Here is an 18,149-nt window from a genome sequence, read left to right on the forward strand (position 1 = left end):
TCATTCCTTCCTGCATCTCCGAGCTCTCACGAGCTTTCACGCGGGGTCATTTTTTTTTTTCTGCCTGCAGAAGATTCTTTGTTCTTTCCCTAAGTGTGGTTTGTATATGCAGCTTATAATTCTTTCCATTTTTTTATTTGTATTTGTTTCATCTCCATTCTCCAGGTGTATTTTGCTGAGTATTGAATTCTAGATTGATACTATTGTGCTTTCTGCACGTTGAAGGTATGAGTTCACTGTCTTCTGTTTGATTCCATTGTTTCTGAAGAGCAGTCAGTCACCAAGCAGTCTGATTGTTCTTTGTAATGAGAAGCCTGACTGCAGACAGCTTTTGAGACTTCCCATACCCTCTTCCTTCTGCCCACATCTGGAGAAGCTGATAAGAAAGCCTTTGTGTGTTCCTTCCTTTGGTGCCAGTTGGAGATTCAAACCACAGGAATTCAAACCTACCTGCAGGAGGGGACCCTCACCCTGGCCCTACCCCTTAGCCACAGTGACAGCCAGGAGGATTTGCTTTCCTTGGCCTCTGACCTCATTTCAGACCTGCTGGAGACACCTGCCCTGCTCTCCTCAGAGACCTCCGTTAGGTAAGTAGTCAACCATTCCACAGCCTCTGGTTATCTTCAACTTTGGCTGGGGATCTACCTGCCTCTTTAGAGGACCATAACACTTATTTCATTAATTTTACCCTGAAGTGTTTAATTGTTCTTTGTTTTATTTTGTTTTGTTTTCTAACTCTGCTTAGGCCTTTTTGGACCTATAGCTTGATGCTTTTATCATCAGTTTTGAAAAATTCTCAGCCATAATCTTGCCAAGTATTGCTCCAGTGCAGTTCTCTGTAACCTCTCTTTTTGGGATTCCATTAAATACATGTCAGTCTTTCTCACTTTTTTCTGACTCTTTTTCTATATTTTTATCCTTTTCTCTCTCATGTTTCACTTTGGATATTTTCTTCTGTTCTTGCTTCCAGTTCAATAATTCTTTTTCATCAGTGTCTAAGCCTTAAGTTCTTGATTTTGCCAATTAAAATTTTCAGTTTAAGAATTTTGACTTAGTTCTATTTTATAATTTCTAGTTTTCTTCTCAAATCCTCAATCTTGTGTTTTATCTCCTTGAATATATTAGGATGGTTATTTTGAAGTTTGTGTTTGGGAACTCAATGATTTTAAACCCTTCTAGGCTGTTTCAAGTACTTCTTGTTTCTCTAGGTTTAGGTTTCTTCCTTCTTCACTTCCGTATGCTTTAAGTTCTTGTGTGCCCTGTGGAAGAATTGGCTTGAATTACCTAATCTATAAAAGTGGAAGACTGAGTCTCTGATGATTATTTTATCTTCATCCCTAATGTTCAGTGACTCCATCGGAATAGAATTTACTGATGAATATTTTGCAATCAACTCCTCCCTAGCCCAATATTCCTCAGGGCATAGTATTTCTTTATTCCAGGCAAGTTTACTTTTACTATTGTTATATACTATTCTACCATTGTGAGTGTGTGTGCATATATATATTCAATATACACACTTGTACATACATATAAAAAGGTTCTATTCTGTGTTATCTATATTATAATTATTACTAATATTAACCAATAATATATAATAACAGTGGCAGAAGTGAACTCCCTTTATATAAAATATACACAGAAAGTAAATAGATAAATATTTGGCTCATTTTTTCTCTCTCAGAATATTAATTATGTATATATTGATTCTTATTTGTTTTTTATTTTATCATCCCCTTCATCATCCTTTAAATATCTATTTTCTTTTTAAAAGATTTTATTTATTTGATAGAGAGAGAGAGAGTGAGCACAAGCAGGGGAAGTGGCAGGCAGAGGGAAAGGGAGAATCAGACTCCGTGCTAAGTAGGGAGCCTGATGTAGGGCTCGATTCCAGGATCCTGGGCTCATGACCTGAGTGGAAGTGGTACGCTTAACTGACTAAGCCACTCTATTGCCCCTATCTGTTGTCTTTCTTACTGCTTGAGCAATTACCCAAGCTTTGCCATCCAGAGACTTGGCTATATTTTAGTTATAGATATTCAATAGTTTTCTACTTCTGATATGACTTGAATTCTGTACTGTTTTCATTTTCTTCTTCCATTTCTACCTTGTTGGCTCACTTTATTGCTCCTATTATAATCTCTTTTGATACTTTTTGAACACTTAGTTTTTTATATGAGGTCTTATTTATTTTTTTTATGAAGTCTTTTTTAAAAGAAAGTTACCTGCAATTCTTTGTGACTGAAGAAACATTCGCATTTTTATGTATGCTTTTCATCTTGTGTTGTTCGCCCCCTTTTTTTGGTTTCTTTGTTTTATGTATGAAATTGGTCCCTTTTCATTTATGGATCATCTTTACATGAAGTCATCTAATTCTTGTATAGGGAGAGACTTGCAGTAATGGTTGAGCCAAATATATCTATGGCTTAGATTTGTGAATTTTGACTTTAAACATGCTGCAATTTAATCTGTCTTCTGCCTCATCCTGGGCTTAATTCTCCCCAGGGTTGTTGATGGTCAATGGCTAGTGTGGCACAGAGCTAATCCTATTACTTCACTGATTTTCTGAGATACCATCTGGCCTTTGTTTTCTTCCCACTTGTCTTCTCTCTTTCTTTCCCTCAATTAATTAATTAATTAATTAATTAGTTACTGAATTATATAGTTGACATACAGTGTTATATTAGTTTTAGGTGTACAACATAGTGATTCAACAATTCTATACATTACTCAGTGCTCACCAAGATAAGTGTAGTCACTATCTGTCACCATACAATGTTATTACAATGTTATTGACTGTATTTTCTATGCTGTACATTTCATTCTTGGGATTTATTTATTTTACAACTGGAAGTTGGTATCTTTTAATCCTCTTTATCCAATCTTCAACCAGTGGATGCTTGATCTGCTTCTATATCTTGGCTATTGTAAATAATGCTGCAATAAACATAGGGGTGCATGTATCCATCTGAGTTAGTGTTTTTGTTTTGAGTAAATAACCAGTGGTGTGATTGCTGGATTGTAGATAATCCTATATTTAAGTTTTTGGGGAAACTCGATTCTGTTTTCCACAATGGCTGCACCACTTTACATTCCTACCAAGAGTGCAAGAGGGTTCCTTTCTCTCCACATCCTTGCCGTCACCTATTGTTTCTTGTGTTTTTGATTTTAGCCATTCTGATAGATGTGAGGTGATATCTCATTGTTGTTTTGATTTGCATTTTCCTGATGATGAATGATATTGAGTATCTCTCTATGTATCTGTTCGCCATCTCTATGTTTTCTTTGAAAAAATGTCTGTTCAGGTCCTCTGCTCATGTGTTAATTGGATTATTTGTGGTTTTGGTTTTTGAGTTTTATAAATTCTTTATGTATTTTGGATATTAACCCCTTACTGGATGTATCATTTACATATATCATCTAATCATAGGTTGCCTTTTGTTTTTGTTGGTGGTTACACCTCCCTTTTCTTTGCTTTATGTCTGGATGTCTCATTGCATTAGGAATCTTAGGAAGCACAGACTTGAAAAAAAGAAAATTAGTTTGCTGTTTCTGCAACAGCATACCAATTAGGATTACAATTTAGGCAGGGCCTAGGTAGGAACGTAGTGCAGACCTAAAGGCAGAGTTGTTTCCTGGGCTGGTGACCAAGTGCAAGTGATGGGCATTCCATCACAGGCCTCAACCAGTGTCTCAAGGTTGGGTTGATTTTGGAGTCCTGCATGTCACAGGAACTTTACTGAGGGTTGAGGACCCTTGGAAAGTTTCTTCTTCTTCAGGCCCAAATTGGCAACTTGAGCTGACTTTTTTTAATCCAATCCCTCAAAGATCTATCCAGATTTTTTTCATCAATAATAGCCACTTCCTATTGCAGCTCTGGGGTTTTGTATTCCAGAGACTCTGGCTGTCCTGAACAAATGCTCAAACCTTTCTGTTTTAAGAGTTTAATTCTTTACTCTTTTAGGCAGAAGGTACCTCAGTGTTAAGAGAATAGGAGAACAATAAAGCCTATAGAGCTGTGAGATTCTTTTTTGTGTGTGTGTATTTTATTTTTAAATTTATTTTTATAATTTATTTAAATTCAATTTTCCAACGTATAGTATAACACTTTGTGCTCATCACATCACGTCCCCTCCTAATGCCCATCCTCTAGTTACCCCATCCCCCCACCCAACTCCCCTTCAGCTACCCTCAGTTTGTTTCCTGGAGTTAGGAGTCTCTCATGGTTTGTCTTCCTCTCTAATTTTTCCCTACTAAGTTTCCCCTCCTTATGGTCTCTTTCACTATTTCTCATATTCCATATATGAGTGAAACCATATGATGATTGTCTTTCTCTGATTGACTTATTTCACTTAACATAATACTCTCCAGTTCCATCCATGTGGCTGAGTAATATTCTGTCGTATATATATATGCCACATCTTCTTTATCCATTCATCTGTCAAAGGGCACCGAGGCTCCTTCCACCGTTTTGGCTATTGTGGAACAATGCTGCTATAGACATTGGGGTGCAGGTGTCCTGGCATTTCACTGCATCTGTATCTTTGGGGTAAAGCCCCAGCAGTGCAATTGCTGGGTTGTAGGGTAGATCTATTTTTAACTCTTTGAGGAACCTCCACACAATTTTCCAGAGTGGCTGTACCAGTTCACATTCCCACCAACAGTGCAAGAGGGTTCCCCTTTTTCCACAGCCTCTCCAACATTGGTTGTTTCCTGCCTTGTTCATTTTCACCATTCTCACTGGCATGAGGTGGTATCTCATTGTGATTTTGGTTTGTATTTCCCTTATGGCCAGTGATGCAGAGCATTTTGTCATATGCTTGTTGGCCATGTGTATGTCTTTTTTGGAGAAATGTCTGTTCATGTCTTCTGCCCATTTCTTGACTGGATTGTTTGTTTTTTGGGTGTTGAGTTTGATAAGTTCTTTATAGATTTAGGATACTAGCCCTTTATCTGATATATCATTTGCAAGTATCTTCTCCCATTCTGTAGGTTGCCTTTTAGTTTTGCTGATTGTTTCCTTTGCTGTGCAGATGCTTTTTATCTTGATGAAGTCCCAATAGTTCATTATTGTTTTTATTTCTCTTGCCTTTATAGTCTATGGCTATACCACCCTGAACGTGCCTGATCTTGTCTGATATTGGAAGCTAAGCAGAGTCAGGCTTGTTTAGTCCTTTGATGGGAGAACTGTTGGGTTTTGATTTCAAGTTTATAATCCCTGACTTCTTTCTGTGGTAGAATAATATAAGGCCTTTGACATTACTGTAGATTAGTATATTGGTCAAGAAGCTGGGTTTTAGATTCAAACTCTAGTTCTACTACTTACCAATTTTATGATTCAGGCAGGGTACTTTGCCTTGTTTTTTTAGTTTCATCCTTGTTAAATGTATATGATAATTCACCTACCTCCTGGGATTTTTGTAAGGATTAAATTAGCGAGTATTGTAAAGGGAGTCAGGCTTGCTTGGTACATAGTACCAATGTACATTTGCTATTATTAGGTTCCTTGCTTTTATTCTTGTGCATGGAATCCATCTCCCACTCTTCTTAGAAAGGTCATATGAAGAAGAGTTCTGGTAGAGGAATAGTCATTAGCCTAGGAAACAAAACTCATATAGGCTTTTCACTGAGGGAACTCTCCCTCATGAGTATTCTTCTCCTGTAGGGATCCTAAAACAGGGAGAACTCTTTCTCCAATTAAAATCCCTCCCCATGAAGACTTTTGTTCATGAGGACATTTTCCCTTTAAGGACCCTTATTTCGTGAAGATCTTTCACTAGAACCCTTCTTCCATTAGGATCCTACCCCTAAAAAGGTCCTTTTCCTTTGACGACCTATATTAATCCTCCCAAGAGAACATATTTCCTATTAAATATTCCTCTATGCATACCTTTCTACATGAAGATCTTTACCTTAATAGGACTACTCCTTTTTCAGACCTCTTGCTTCTCAAGGATTCTTACTCTAGAAGTAGCCTCAGGAGACCCCAGAAAAATTAGCACTAAATTTTTGGACAATTTCTCTTCCTGGGACCCTTCAGCCAGGTTATTAGAACTTAATCCTAAGACAAGCATAGCCTCTCTTGGCATTGTGCATAACTGGTTGAGGGCCTTCTCTTTATTTTGGATATATATCTGGCTTTTGGGAGATGACCCGTGGTGGAAGATTGACATGGACCAGATTTTCATTGTATTGATGACTCTGATTATTTCCCTCCAGCTGAATATGCAGTGACTGGAAAATGAGGTGTGTGGGCCATATGCCCATTAGCTCAGGGGGCTCTGACAGCAGACTTGTTTATAGGATATCACAGTACAGGGGGCGTAACAGGGTAAGCATTCTTCTAAAGGAAGATATTTGACATAGATGTGGTGTTCTATGGTTTCTGGAACTAATCATCTAGAGGAATTAGAAGACTAAATTTTGGAATATAAACAAAGTGGAGAGAATAGGTATTGAATTCAACATTGTTTTGTTCACTTGCACTCAATTAACTATGTTGCTTCAAATTATGATAATTTAAGAAGAAAAGCATAGTATTCTGAAGAGAGGAATCGGTATCTATTAAGATCCAGGGCATTAAAAGGAGAACAACAGGCACGGCTTTTTTTTTTTTTTTTTCTGGAAAAGTCTGGCAGGCCCTAGTGCCAGCAGTACATACTTGGTAAAAAAAAATCATAGGAGATGAAGCTGGAGAAGCATTTTAGATTCATATCCTAAGAGCCTAAGGATTTTTAATGAGATTCTGTAAGCAATGAGAATCTAGAATAGTATTCAGGAAAAGAGTGATCCAAATCACTTGGGAGGAAGATAAACCTAGTGGAAGCATACAGAATTGGAAAAGTGAGAGTCTGAGAGAAAGGAGTGCATTAAGGTGCCATTGTAGGAAACCAGATCCCAAACGCTGAAGGCCTGAACTTGGTTAATCCCTCCTCAGCGGTCAGAGGAATGAGATAGAGCCAAATCAAAGAAGGCTCAAAGATTTCTAGCACAGGAGATTTGGAAATTAAGTATCAGCCTTATGAAATGAAGTCTCACATGCCTACCAAAACCATCATGGACAAACATCTTTGATTGTAGCGTAATGTGGAGAAGGATATAAGGTGATGATGAGGACACTGGGTGGAAATTGGAACATACATGCCCAACGTCTACCCCTTCCATGAACTGGTTACCTAACTGAGAATAGAGATATTAAACTCTTTAGGCTTTAATCTCTTCAGTATTAACATGCATGACTTGCTGATTTTTTTGAGTAAGGATAGGCTGTTTTGAAGGACTACACACTTCTGCTTCCTACTGAAAATGCAAATTACACTTTGCTTTTCTTCTGATTTCTTGTACGTCCAAAATAGAAGAAAGACACCTGGATGAAGCATTTTCCCAGACTTTGCAATTTTCTTAAAGGGATCCCAGAGACCTTAAGCTTCTCTTAGGTTCCTTTGAGGTTTCTCAGTCCAAGGACTGTCACCACATGTCCTCCCTCTTGTCCACACTTTCAGCAGGTGTGTGTAGGTGGAGCTCAAAGTTAAAAGTAACTCAAGTAAACTCACACATCTTTTTTTGAAGCTTGCTGTTCAGTTGAAGCTCTTAAATTGTCAGTATTTTTCTTAGTAGTTAAACAGAACTAAAAATAAAGGCAATAGCCACTAATAACCATACTATACCTCCTATTTTCACCCCTAAACCAACTGCCTCAACAGACATAGCAGCAATGTGATAAGAATTGCTACATAAAGTACTCCAAGGATAATGTTCATGATATAATCCTCATTGACAGTGATTCCAAAGTTGAATCACAGGCAAACAAAGGGGTTATAACACAAACGAGTTGTTTAGAGCACACATTCAAACAATTGTGGCTTCAGTACCTTAAATAAAAGGGCACTTGCTTCCAGGGCCAGGGTAAAATTTAGAGGGGAGTACTCAGTACTGCCACATTGGGAAAGCCAATTCAGTTACTTAGTGTTGTCTACTTATTGATTCCATAGTGATTGAATTGTTGGTGAGCTTGGAGATATGAGACAGAGCTCTAGAAAGAAGGAATGTCTGCCAAAAGTCTCAAATAAGAGACCATTTTGCCATCTCATGTGATTGAGGAAGTTTCCATTGGGTTGCTTTGGAACTCACTGAAATATCTGCATGCTGTAGTGGATTGAACCTATGACAATGGAATAGAATAATGAATTTCTCCCAACTTCTGTTCCAAATAGCCATCTTAGTCCACAGGACCAGTTCTTTGTAGTTTTCCACATCTCTATGGATATGACCTAATAACAAAGAAATCCCTATGTCATGGCTATGAATTAGCAAGTGGTGTCATTTTAAAATTTCAAGGATTTTTGAATGTAGAGACAAGAAGGAGGGACTGATAAGTTCCCATTCTTTCTATTGAGGGAATAACTTACCTAAGAGATTAAGAAGACCTCTGGCAAACAAAACAAATAACTCAGTAAATTCCTCTTAACTGAATTGAGAATGAGAACTGGTTATCAGCAATGGATATGTGTGTATGGGTGGGGGTGGGCAAATTTATGATCATATTAGACTTATCAACCATGCTTTGCAAGGATCTACACAGAATGGGAATATCCCAAGATGGCACCCCAAATGGCTTGGAATGTAGATGATAAGCTAACGGTCATACGGGCTTCCTTCTGTTTGATTCGGAGGAATGTGTGTGTGCAGAGAGAAAGGATTCAAGAGGTGGAGAGAATGTTTAGCCCAAAAAGATTTTTCTGCCCAAGCCTGCCTTGTTTTGCCTGTATTTACTAAAATACCCCATGCTCTGAAGACTATTGTTTTTTCAATAAATTAAAACCTTTCCTTTTTCTCTTGATACTTTCCAAAAGATTTGAACACTAATATATTTGAGCCATAGAAACTTCAGTAGCACCTGGGTTAACTCCTAAAACTGAACATAGACTTCCTACTACCATGAAGGAACAAGTAAACATTTAAAAACCTTCCCAATATATGTATATATAGAATCTGCAACTATTTCTAAATTTCTATCTTTCCATCTGTCTACCTATAAAATCAGTAATAAAAAATTTAGAATGCCAATATGGACCTGTAGTTCCTTTTCAACAAATTTACTGCTATTAATAGATAAATAATAATAGAATAGAATGAAATCAGAGGGGGTGTTACATTAATAAAATGTAAGTAGAGAATCATGAAATAATTATCTTTCATGGAAACAAAAGAGTTCTTAGAAATAAAAAAATGATAGAAATATTTTTAAAAATCCTTAATGAAGGATATCACAGTATGACTTCTAGACTAACCCAAATAATTTACTGACTGCATATTTCACTTTCCACAAACCTTCCTGGAAGTTTATCCAGATAACATAGATAAAATATAAACTTAGCAAAAGAAAAAAGAATCCCAATTGTTCAATGTTGTGAACATAGAAGGAAGACGTGTCCCAGTTTCTGGCTAGACAAATACCACAGAATGCAAATACTTTCTCTACCGATGCAATGGATATGGTTTGGTGATGGATATGCTCCATTAGAACCCTACTTTTCCCCATCTTCAGAAACCAGGAAAGTGTGGATGCATTAATTAAATGCAGCAATCCAATTCTTTGCCTGTAGATTAGCTCTTCTTGTAATACTTCCCTTCTCTGCTCTTATTCATCAAAACAGGTCCAGATCTGCACTGGTTAATTGTCTTTGAGGATGTAACATCAGAAGCGAGAGATTGTTTTTTAATGACTTAGATCCTCCTAAGGATAGTCAGAGGGGTGGGGCCTAATTATTCTTAATACCTTTGTCTTTATAAGGAGACAAAAGTTGATTAATGATTAGGGTGATAATATAATTTCTATTCCAAACCATGATCCTCCTGGGAATGAAAATAGGAGCTATTGATAATCGTCCTAGAAAAATGGACAAAATGGGATTAAAGGGCCCCTACTTGTAATCAAAATAAAAACATATATTAGCTGGGTTTCAGTGATTTTTTAAAAAATTTTTATTTATTTATGATAGTCTCTCTCTCTCTCACACACACACACACACACACACACACAGAGAGAGAGAGAGAGAGAGAGAGAGGCAGAGACACAGGCAGAGGGAGAAGCAGGCTCCATGCACCGGGAGCCCGACGTCCCGGGTCTCCAGGATCGTGCCCTGGGCCAAAGGCAGGCGCTAAACCGCTGCGCCACCCAAGGATCCCGGGTTTCAGTGATTTATTGCACATTTAAAACTAGGGCATCCCGGGGGGACCAGTGGTTTAGTGCCGCCTTCCGCCCAGGGTATGATCCTGGAGTCCCGGGATCAAGTCCCATGTTGGGCTCTGTATATGGAGCCTGCTTCTCTCTCTACCTGTGTCTCTGCATCTCTCTCTCTCTCTCTCTCTCTCTCTGTGTCTCTCATTGATAAATAAATAAAAATCTTAAAAAAAAACTAAACACACTTAATGGTTAACAGAGACATGATCACATGATTTTTATTTTAACTCCGCCTTGAGGGGAAAAAATACAATAACTTATCGAAAAATGACTTATACAGTCTGACACCTGATTTCTTTATTTTTGATCATCTATTATATAAAACAGTGAACACTGATGACCCTCACAGAAAGTAGATCTAGGAGTCTGGTAGCTATTGTAGTAATATTCTTAGAGCTCAGAGAAAAGTGAAGATATTCAAACTTTGTAAGAAGAGATAAGCTAGGTGAGGAATAGACACAAGGTATTAATTATACTTGTAATAAGACTTAACAGAAAGAACAAAGCAGAGTGTAAAAGCAAAAATAAGGAAAAGGATAGAAGTACATTTCCCTAAGATTGAAAACAAAACAAAACAAAACAAATTCCACCAAAAACATAAGAAATAAAATATTCACTAAGGACCAGACTAGATGAGTGAATAGAGATATTAGATTCACAATCTAATGTTTTTGTTAAACTCCATTTTCAGATACAGTCTAATGATATATTGAATTTTTAGGAATAAAGAAAAAATCCAGTAGGGGTCCAGGCAGGGAGAAAAAGAAAACAATTGTATTTATTACAATTGTATTTATTTATACAATTTATTATTTATTTATACAATACAATTTATTTATACAATTGTATTTATTTATACAATTTATTATTATTTATACAACAATTGTATTTATTCAACAAGTATTTGTCAAGTCCCATGATGTGTTATTGTTCTGAATTTGTTGTCCTGTCTATAAGAGGATTAATACATTCCTGCTTGTTCTATGCGACCTGACATGCCTGCCTATGGGAGGAGCATGCCTCCCTTTTGATGTCAGCCTTGGCCATGTAACTTCCTTTGGGTAATGGAATATAAGTTGAGGTGTTATGTGCTGCACTTGAGTAGAAGATTTAAAAGCAAGATTTATATGTAGTTCTGCCATTGTCCTTTCCCTTCTCTGAGGAAAAAATATCCAGATAGGATCTGCTCTATCAACCTGGATTGTGGGATAAAAAAGATGTAAAGAGAGCTATAGCTATGAGTGGAGCCTCAGCCTGCCTGCAGCTGACACATAATGTGATTGAGAAATAGACTTTCATTATTTGGAACTATTAGACTTATCTGTTACAGCAGCATAACTAAACAAAAGCTGACTAATGAAAGTGCCTATGACATTCCAGTTACTCTGCTTTGTGCTTGAAAGTTAGCCAATATAGATCCTTGCCCTCATGGAACTTATAGTCTAGTAAGACATCCTCTGAAACTTTAGATACCCAAAGATAATGGATCAATATTTATTGGGTTTTAACACAAAGGCAAAACAAGTATATTATCAAATATGTAATAACTAAGACAACATCGCATTCATATGTTCTTATGGAAAAATTACTTGGAGACATTAATAGGACAACTGAAATATGAATTAAATGTGCTCTAAAGAATGAAGAAATTTGGCTTAAATAGGACTAGTGAAAAGCATTGAAAACATAGGGGCAACTCAGTTCACTCATTCATTCAATAAATATTTATTAAATGCAGGTAACATTTTCCTAAAAAATTCAAGAAAATCAGCTACAAAGTTATTAGAACCAATAAAGGAGTTTCCTACAGTGGCCAGTTACAAAAATATACATAAAATACATCATCAACTTTTTTGGTATACTTCTGAATACAGTTAGGAACAAGATATCTGGCATCAAAGTAACAAAATTATATAATACCCAGGAATGCAGTTAACAAGAAATGTGATACAAAGAAAACTTCACTGAGGTGTATAAAATGAATGAGAAGATTTAGTACTAAGGAGGTATTCATTTTCCCCAAATTAACTTATACATTTAATGTAAGGAAGAAATTGAAGTTCAGAGATGCCAAATAACTTGCCAGAGGCAGCAGTGCCAGCAGAAGGGAAATCAGAATGTGAAACTTAGTCTCTCAAACTGTGTTCCCCTTATGATTTTATGTAGAAGCAAACTACTAAGAAGCAAAACATGTATAGTTTTGCCTAAATATAACTTTGGACAGTCAAATTCTATGAGGATAGCTGGTGTATGTGTCCTGGCTATGTAGGAGAATCATTAGCACAATTCAGGCTTTCCAAGTGGTTTCTTCTCCATCAGTGGCTTCTCCTGCTGATAATCCTAAATTTATCCATCCACACCATTTAGGTGTTGGTAGCACCGCTAAATAAATGCATAAATAAAAGGACCCTTAATCAAAGTTTCAAGCAGTACCCTGACTGGATCTCCAGACTTGAATGCCTTCCACTAGGTCCCAGGGCAACCACTACTTCCTTGAGGGATGTTGCTGATTTTTTGCCCTTGTTCCTGGCATTGCTTTTATTATACAGCTTCAGCAACTCCACCCTCCCTCTTCTATGGTTGGCTCTTGATCTTGTAGGATAATCTTGTCTTAATTCACATGCTTATTTAGCCTCACTCTTTGCATTGTCCCCAGTATTTATGTGACCTTGGTTACTTTTAGGCCCAAAAGATGAGAGATCTTGATGCCTGGCGTTCTAAATATATTTTGTACATCTCAAACTGGAGAGTTTAGTTTTCACTGGCTTAATCTTGACTTGAATATAGCTCTCCCTTCACTAAATGTGGAGGCTGAGTTAAAAGAATATGTAAGTAATATCTTTCTCTCTCCCCTTCTACAATAATTTTTAATTAGACACATTTCCTCACTTCTAGGTTTGTGTATGTAATTAAGATCTGGACAATGGGTTGTGTGCCATTTCTGAGATATGTCATTGAAGTGAAGGGTATATTCCCCTTTCTTTCTTCTTCTATGCTGCTGCTTAGAGTATGGATCTAATGATAAGCCATCTTTTATTATGTGAACAAAACATCCTAGGAATGAGGGAGCAATAAGATAGTAGGAGCCTGGGTCACCGATGGATTTGCAAAAACAGAAATTTCTTACCAGCTTGGGCTTTTATATAAAAGAAAAATAAACTGTTTAGTTTAAGCCTCTGTTATTTTTGTTGCCACATGTAGGCACATTTGTATGTAAACATAACCTCTCTTTCATGTGCATTATGCAGACCTAGCTCATTCACCCCCCAACACTAAGATTCTTTCCCTTCTGGAATACTGCCTTGAAGTATATGTTTGGTTTACTTGATATTCTTGGTTTGGAGAGCTAGCACCTCAGTTTCCATCCATCCGTTCTTCACTGACATGTCTAGTCTGCATTTCCAAGATGAGCATGTACAGGAGATGCTTCCTTATCTCTCTGGGACTTGTGCTACAGGAGTATCTTCCCTCTCCTACACTGTATGTGCACCCTCTTTCTTCCTATTGCTGGAGCTTTGTGTCTACCACACTGCCTGACTTATAACAGACACTCAAGAAATGTGTGCTGATGTATGAACACCATAGAGGACAAATAAGCAAAACTTGTAATTATGACTCGCATCTCTTTTCTTCATGTTATATTGGTCCACAGAAACCTGCATGGGAGTATAGTCCTCTGGGGTCAGGGCAAGTGTCACTGCTACTTGTTGGGTGGCTTGAAAAACCCTCAATGTTGTAACTAATGATGGAGGAAGTGTCAGAATTCATCTTTGGACAAGAGAAGAAAAGCAGCAAGAGCCACATTCTGACCAGTTAGCATTGGGCTCAATAAATGAGCTTTTTATTATGGCTTCATTAACATAGAATCTAGTCTTATGATTAGTAAATCACTCTCTGTATAATCTCATGCCATGCTGAATCCAATACAGTGTGTCCCACACTGAATAATAATAATTGAGTTAGTCTAAATTTTGAGACCATTTAGAACATATGGTTTATTCATGAAGCAACATAACCAAAGCTTACTTAATAATTAAAAGCAGGCATCTGTATTTCAAATAAAAATTTAGCTATTTTTAAGTATATCTAGATCAATGATTTCTCACTGGGTGAAACCCTAAATCTTTAGAAGCACTTAGAATACTATTCCCTATAATATCTACCAAATCTAGTTAAATGTAAAAGCCCAAGTCTCAGTCACTTTTGGACACAACTTAGGCACTAAAATTTGTGTTTACATAATTTCTGAGTTAAAAGATCCATGGCTTTAATCAGATTTTAGAAGTTACTGAGTCACTGACTTAAGATAGTTTAGCAGCCCTTGTGGTGTTTACCAGAGCCATAGATGTGAACAGAGCCTCCCTGCTCCCTACCAGAGCTCGTTGTCTGAGAAGAGGTCCCAGAAATTATAAAATTGAAATTTGGAGTCAGATGATTTGGGCTTAATGACTTCTGAAGTTAGTCATTTGCATGGACAAGTCCTACCAAGAGAGAATTGAACCAAAAAAGTGAGGTCCAAGGAAGAAGGAGTTCAAACCCTCATCGTTTTTCACTGGGTATGTGGACACTTTCTAACTGCTTCTATGCCTTTAGTCTCCTCCCTTACTGTTCATACTCTGCAGTCTTTTCAGAGTGAACATTTCAAAAGGCAACACTGAAAATGTTCCTGGGGTTTATAATTTGATTTTCTCTGCCTTCGTTAGGTGCTTGTACCCTGTGGTCAAGGCTGGCTGTATTTTGCCTTTCAAACTCTTGAGCATGGTCTTGAGTGCCCTTCTGCCCTTGCCTGCCTGAGAAATTCATTCATCCTTCAACTTCCTGCCCAGTTCCTATCTTCCTTGGATGCATTTCAGAATGCCCACAGATAGATATAGGATGCATCAGTGTGGCTCCCACAGTGCCTTGTACAAATCTTAATTAGAGCTGTAATCAGATTTCTGTTATGGTTCATTCTGTCTCCCTTGGATTCTATGACTGTTTTCTGTTCATCATTGTATCTTTAGCACATGAATGAATGGAAAGATCACTGGATAGGGAACTACAGCTAAGTTATTTTGATTTTATTAAATCAGGATTTGTGGAACTTTTGTGGATTGACTATATGGAGCTCCAGAAGGAATGGGGCACATTTAAGCCTTTCTCCTTTTCCCCAGGTACAATTGCTGTGCTTGAAACATCATAGATACCTAAAAAGAGCATGATTCTTTGTCAGAATTGATGGAAGACATAAAGTTGCAGGAAGGTTCTTTAACTACTAAAGACAAAAGTGGTTTTAAATACTTCTGTTATTCTGAAACTTTAATTTTCTTAGTTAAATCACTATTTTGATTATGTACAATACATAGCAGTTTGTTACAGTATGTCTACAAGGCTTTATCGACATTCTTTTGACCATTCTTCATAATTTGAAGTGATGCTTCGTTATGTCTTGAAAAATGGTCTATATTTCAGAGGGTTTTTTTTCTTATTCAATTTTATTTCATTAATTCTCTTATTCAGAAATGATAAGGGCCTATGCTCCCTTGAGAGAAATTTTAAGTCTAGGACTTTGAGTTTAACATGGCATAGGAAGGAGTCACAATGGTAATTCACATTTTTTCCTAAGTATTTTCTCCTACCCTCTTTCATTATCATAATGAATAATATGCATAGGCTGTGGAGCAGTATCCACCAATCTGCGGCAAAATGAGAACACAATTGTCATTTATTCTGAAGGTGCTTATACTTAATTGAGGAACTGCTAGCAAATTTTAAGCAAGGGAATGAGAAAAATCAGAGTTACATTTTTGGAAAGGTTATCTGGCAGTGCTGTTCAGGTGGAATCCCATCAGGCCTAGAGTCTGTTATGCCTCCACAACCTGGCCCAGGTCTTGCTCGGGCCTACGGGCCACGCCTACAATCCCTATCTTCTCTCTTCATTTAGTGAACAGTTAGACATTTCCCCACACATGTCATACTCTCTCTTCCTGGAGTACCTTTTTCTGTACTTGGCAATCATCTGTCAGGTTTATTTCACCTCTTGGGGGAGCCCCACCCCCAGGCTTCCCCAGACTGGACAATGCCCACTATGAGGGTGATTGCTTTCCGCTCTTCTATCACACTGTGTCATAGACATCTCTTGCTGACTCTTCTTGTGGGACTGTAGCCCAGCTGATGCCAGGAGATTCATTCACATGGCCAGCTCTGTGCCCTCTCATGGTAGATTCCATAAGTGAACTAAAAAAATGAATGTGTTGAGATTCCAGGTAAGACAGCAGGGTGGATGCTAGAGAATCCAGACTTGACTTTAGAGACAATGGGAATGTATGCATTGGAGGCTGCCCGATTTTTCAGAGGTAGAGTCATGATAGACACCCCTGACTGGATGTCATGCACAATGCAGAAAAGAACAAAAGTACCAGAAGTTCTGGCCTGCTTCAGAAGACTGCATTTGTTAGGAGTGGAAATATGGGGGAAGAAATAACTTTAGAGTGGCATTATAGAAGTGGAATTTAATAAAGTAAATAGTCCTGCAACCATTTTAAGATAGGTTTGATTTCTTTTTATCTGAAGCTTCTTTCTTCTGTTGAACCTAAATTTTCAATGTGTAATTTAAACCCAGCTTGATACAAAATTTTCTTCTTTTCTTATTTTAGACTTCTGAATAAATATGTTTGCTTTAAAGGGAGAAATAAAAATTTAAAAGAGTAAACAGTTGAAAAATTAAAATATGAATAATTTACATGCTGACTGTCAGTTATTTTGTTGATTGCTAAATTATGTGTTTATCAAATGCTATGTTTAAATATATCCTTCAGTGTTGCTAAGGGAAACATACTTTCTTAACTGACTTGTGTGTAGAGACTTTATTTTTGTTTATATTGTTCCCACTTTATTTTTTATTTTTTGAAAGAATAATTGTTATTTTTAATAAACATAAAAGTTCATTTTTTAGAATAAAAATGCAGTAAAATGGAGCATGCACAAAGGAAAAAATAATGACCCGAAACCCCATTACCAAGAACAACTGTTTTTGACACTTGGCAAACATAATTTCAGATATCCTTTTATAGATAGATAGATAGATAGATAGATAGAGAGAGAGAGAGAGATACAGAGATGGAGAAAGAGAGAGAGAAAGACAGAAATAAAAGATTAGGTTCATAGAACACATGCTATTTTTACTGACAATATTAAACGTAATCCTTCTCTAATACAGTAGAGATAAATTCACAGTGAAATTAAAGGAGGCAGTTATCTTTTAATTCTCAAGTTGCTTAGACTAAGTTTTATATATAAATGAATACAGTGCCAACTATTAGTCCTTGTTTTACTCTCTTCTCCTTTGGTTTTGTGTATATCGATAGCTGTCTTTGCTACCAGAAATTCATCCTATAATAATTTTTGTAAGAGAGGCTCACAGGCCCTGGATTTTCTAAGTTACTATGTACTAAAGAATGTCTATTTATTGCTTTTATACTTTCTATTTGAAGGTATGCTTGTGGAGTATTTTTCTCTCAGAACATTTGAACTACTTGTCTACAGTTTTCTCACTTTGTATTGCTTTGGCTAAATCTGAAATCAACTCTTGTTTTTTTGTTGTTGTTTTCCTGCTGCAATGCTGGTTTGATATTTACATTTTAACCATTGTATTTTGAACTACAACTCACACATAGAAAATTCCAGAATACACAAAAGTAGCTCTAATACATCCCTTACCTGGACCAAGAAATAGAACATAGCCAGCGCTTTCCATTGTCTTCTCTGTATTTGCAAAATTCTTACATGAAAAGTGGCTTCTCATGGAAGGCTTGCCTCCATGTACTTTTTTTACTTTTCTCAGATCTTGTGATAGTAATTCTTTTTCTTTTCCTTTTTTTTTTTAGATTTTATTTATTTATTCATGAGAGACACACAGAGAGAGGCA

At 36.9% G+C, this 18,149-nt stretch overlaps 1 long non-coding RNA gene across 1 annotated transcript in view; it reads left to right on the forward strand.

The window, feature by feature from the left end:
• Nucleotides 1–213: 213 nt before the first annotated feature.
• LOC121478530 overlaps nt 214–18,149 on the forward strand; it is a 54,538-nt gene continuing 36,602 nt past the window's right edge. Inside the window, exon 1 of the long non-coding RNA XR_005984510.1 lies at nt 214–587. This is a non-coding gene — a long non-coding RNA (uncharacterized LOC121478530). The remainder of the gene's footprint in view (nt 588–18,149) is intronic.

This window comes from Vulpes lagopus, chromosome 19 (genome assembly GCF_018345385.1).
Source record: "Vulpes lagopus strain Blue_001 chromosome 19, ASM1834538v1, whole genome shotgun sequence".
Taxonomy (NCBI): domain Eukaryota; kingdom Metazoa; phylum Chordata; class Mammalia; order Carnivora; family Canidae; genus Vulpes; species Vulpes lagopus.